Below are 4800 nucleotides of genomic sequence, written 5' to 3'. Positions count from 1 at the left end.
CTACTGATAAAACTGATAAGCGTGAGCTTGATTTCTGAATGTGAGCGGATATTTTTGCAGCGTAACAGCAAGTAAGATAACTGAGAATGCGATATATCTTCAGCTGCTGCCTTCGACTATTTATAGGCTTCCCTCTCAACGGTAACATTAAAGATATTTGAATATTCTAACCGTTGATTGCCACGTCGATATATCCTGACAATAGTACACTGTTCATTTCTGAAATGCGGCGAGCCACTACCAGTTGCAGATAGCTGTACTATTTGTCGGTTGTTGCTTTCAACTGATGATGTGTACAGCTGAGAGATCAGCTGGTAAAGATTAGTTGACGATGGAATAGATTTCTGTTGTAGCGCTCAGTTGACTGATGACGTGTTCAGTTACGTTGATCAGTTAGTAAAATTCAGTTGCTGGATTCAGTTGGTAAATCTTTTGTCAAACGCCGGAATTTCGTTTCCAACAATTTCCCCCTTTATGGTGTTTGAGAAAACTATGGTGAAAGATACTTGACTGAATTCAAAGTAGATAAAATAATATGTCGGTTAACTGTATCAACTGAATTCACATTTCTTCAAAATAAATACAATAGATACTGCTCCTATTGTTTCTTCTGCTGCTCTAAGATTTCCTTGATCTCTTCCCCCTTTTTGTCAAACTGCTCCATCTTGAGAGATAGCTTCCCAACGTCAGTAGAAAGGAGCTTGACAGAGGTGGAAATGTTATCGATAGCAGTAGTCATAGAGAGTTGTAGCAGTTCGACTTTTCTTGACATAAGTGACTCCATACTGTCGACCCGTCGGTTAATAGAGTTTTGAGTGGCAGTCAGGCTTGAAATAATTCCTCTATTTTTCTGAATATCGTTGACGGCGAATGAAAGAGCGGTAACATCAGATTTTATATCCTTCAGACTTTTTAACGATTCCTGATTATCGTCCAACTTCAGAGTATGCGATAATTGAGTGTTCTGAATCTTCGAGATGGTAGTAATCATTTGACTCATAATGTCTTGCATATTTTGAACTTCTTCAAAAATAAGATCAAAATCTGAGGAAGATGGAGGATGAGATTGTCGAGAAGTGCTTGGTTCACTTGTAGTATGTTTAGAAATTATCAAGGCTTGATCAGTTGAGATTGTTTCAGCAGCATCTCGAACTGAAGTATCAGCAGCAGTAATTTCTCCTTGATCCCGAGGTGGTGAAGAAGGATTGGTTCAGCAGATGGTGACACAACTGAAACTGGTGCCTCTAAAGGGTGATCAATGGAATCAACTGGCACATCAGTTGAAGGGATCGAAGAATCAACTGGCACATCATTTGAGATAACCTGATCAGTAGATGGATCTGGCTGAACAGGTTCTTCTGTAGAAAGAATGGCTTCTGGATTGATTTGATCAGCAGAGTGATCAACTTTGTCAGAAATGGGTGCACTGATCTGGGATTCTTCCACAACGGCCTGAATAACTTCATCAATGTGTGCGAAGGAAAGCTCAGCTGCAGTATACATTTGTTGTTCAACAGGAGGTGAAAGAGGCTTATCATGAGCTGGCTCTTCAGTTGGAACAAGAACTAAAGCTGATGATGGTTCTGTTTTGTCAGAGGGTGCTTCCTCCAATATTCCTCGTCGTCATCATCTGAATCTCCTTGATGGAGAACCAGTTCTTGATTCACTTCCCAGAACTTGATTTGAGATAGCAGTCCTATGAGATCAGTGTCGAGCTGAGTGATTACAGCTTGATCAGCGTAGGCAGTAGGACTTGTAGGTAAGTAGTTGATCTTTAGCTTGGCAACAATTTGAGCCAACTTCTTCGCTCTTGTCTGATCAAATAGATAACTTTTCCTCTCCATAGATTGAGCAATCGAGGCAGCTTTGACTGTCCTGAGCACAAAGGCCTCCAGCTTGATGAATTTGCTCAGCTCGGACTTCTTTTTCAATTGCTTGGCAAAAACTTCAGTGCGATAGGCTTTCCAAGCATCATAGGACTTAATTTTTGACGCAGAAAAACTGTTAACCTTTGGCCATACAGGGTCAATATGAGTCTGAATTGGGTTAGTGGGTCTGGACTCTTCAATCAACTTCCCTTTCCCTTTATCAGTACTCATAAGGTGAGGAATTTCCAATCCTGTTCGAGTAGATTCCACCTGCTCTACAAATTTTATGCGTTTAGGTCTAGCAGGTGCCACAACAGTAGGACGAGAGATCTGAATTAGAGGAGCTTTGATCCTAACTGATTCCTTTTTGGTACCAATTGAAGCTTCTTGTGGAATGATCTGCAGAGGAACTGCTTCTATAGGCTGCTGATCAGTTGAAGAAAGCATTGCATCAATAGGAATGGATACCTCCGAAGTTGTTTTAACCCTTTGGGTTCTTGGTTTCTTCGTAATCTGTGGGGATGGAGTCTTCTCTGACTCAGATGTACTCAGCACTAATTTTCTTTTGGCGACCTTCAGTTGACCCAAGGTTTTGGCCTTCTTAACTGATTTAGGAGCTGCTAACTGAGTCCCAATCTCCTGTTTGATTTGCACAAACTGACCAGGAGTTATATCCATTTTGGTTTTGGGTGGCATCGTATTCTTTGCATTGAACACCTTAAATTTCGATGACCTTTCAGAATCATCAGCCACAAATCCCTTTACTTTCAACAGATAACTGATTTGAACAGCAAATCCTTTGGACTGTTTTGAGGACAGAAACATATTCTTCAGAATGGTAAAGATAAGGTGCTTCCAGTTAAGCTTGCGTTCAGCCATAATAACAGAAATGGCTTGAAATTTCTCCAAGGTGAGGGCAGCAAATGATCCAGCTTTTGCCAAAAGCCCCTTTGCAACTACATCAGCAAGCAACTGAATTTCATGCTTCAGTTCCTTCTTAGGATCGGAAACCTTAATCTTCCGTCCATCAGCAGAGAGAAGAGTTTGCATCTCTTCAATATCAGATGCCTTAACATCCGAAAGTTGTGCCAAACCATCAGAGGGTAAAGGGAATAATTCCCCAAGAGAGTCTTCAGAGATGGTCAGCGACTGACCATTGACAGTAGAGATAATGTTACCCTCAGAATCAATCATCCCAGTGGAGTAGAAATCCTGAAGTTCTTTGGGATATATGTCCTGTGAGGATTGTCCCAAAAATGTTTTGAGTCCAGCATCTTCAAGTTTCTGAAACACCTTCTTGACTTCAGCATCGCCGAAGGATAAGATGGATCCAAAATTGATGGCCATAGCGTTCAGCATAAAAGCGGGAATTTGGGTTGTCATTGATAACTGAGTGAGTTCCTGAAAGAAAATTCGAAGGATGAAATAGTTCTTGCTCTCAAAAGTTTGTGGATAAATGTAAGGTGAAACTGAAGTGAGGCGGGTAATGGTACATATGTACGTGACCATTCAAATTCTGGACACGTGTCAGTCCGTAGATTTTTGAAAAAGTAGAGTGTGTACGTGTGCTATAAGCGTGTGTACAATTTGAGCGGTTAAAAATGAGTCCACGTCATAGACTGAAATTCATCATGAGTTTAGCAGACAGTCACGTCATTGATTTGGAATAAAATAGTTTAAATTAGTTAACTTATATGAGAAGATTAGTGGAATATTCAACTGATAGATCAGTTAGTAAAACTGAGTCCTTTCAGTTGAGAATTCACTAACAACTGTCTTCTCAGTTAACCTCTTAGACTATTATTCCCCCTTAATAAATGCTTAAAAAAAATGACGGCAATAGACAGAAATGATTAAAGGAAAGCCTGGTGCTTGGCAGAGTAATCGTCACTTAAAGAAGTGTCCTTTCATTTCCCTCGTCTTGGCCTATAAATAAGAGTAAGATGGTTAGTCACAGCTATCTCAGCAAATATTTTCATAGAGAAGAAGAATGGCCGGTGCTGGAAGCTCAAGCGTCTCTCCGTTTTCGCTGCAGGCCAGAAAGAAGGCCATAGAGGACGAAGTCTTTTACTCAAGCCTTCCATACTGGGAGGAGTTGCAGGGGTTGGAGTTCCTGTACTACTCTGAACGGGTCACCACCTTCAAACGGATGGCCCAACTAAGAGAAGTGCGGGAGCACTTAAATGTTCCTGCAGGGGTGGACGTCTTCAAGGATGGTCATCTCTATCAGCTCTTTCTTCGGAAGGAGCTGGAGATCCTCCACCGCATAGCTTCTTCCCACAGTTTCTGCAAAACCTCTTCTTCAGCACTAGCTGCATGGTTGAATATGTGGATAGCTGATGTGGAGGAAAAATATGAAAATGTAACCCGCTCCAATTAATAAAATGTTTATTTTATTTTGTCGTCGTTTTCCTTTGTTCCTGCTTGCAATGATCTGTATGAGATACAAACACAAGAACTACTGAAACGCTAACTGACATCAGTTAAAAACTCATATGAATAAGCAACTCATTTAAGTAATCAGTAAGAAAGCAGTAAAGCTGACATATGAATTACGAGCAATAATAATTAATTAGGACAAATCAATTAATCCAAGTATATTGCGAAAATGAGAAAACTTAGTCTCAGCCAGAGGTTTGGTGAAGATGTCAGCCGCTTGCTGTTCAGTTGATACGTATTCCAATCTGATGTTCTTATTTAAAGCATGATCTCTGATGAAGTTATGTCTAACATCTATGTGCTTAGTCATGGAGTGAAGAAATAGATTATAGTAATAGCAATTGTACTCGTGTTGTCACAGAATATTGGCGATTCCTTTGCTTCAACACCATGATCTTTCAGTTGTTGCTGAATCCAGAGCAGTTGGGCACAGCAGCTTCCAGCAGCAAGATATTCTGCTTCAGTTGTGGAAGTTGCTATGGATGTGTTTGCT

Source organism: Primulina eburnea, chromosome 9 (genome assembly GCF_022965805.1).
Source record: "Primulina eburnea isolate SZY01 chromosome 9, ASM2296580v1, whole genome shotgun sequence".
NCBI lineage: Eukaryota > Viridiplantae > Streptophyta > Magnoliopsida > Lamiales > Gesneriaceae > Primulina > Primulina eburnea.
This window is presented reverse-complemented; position numbering follows the sequence as displayed.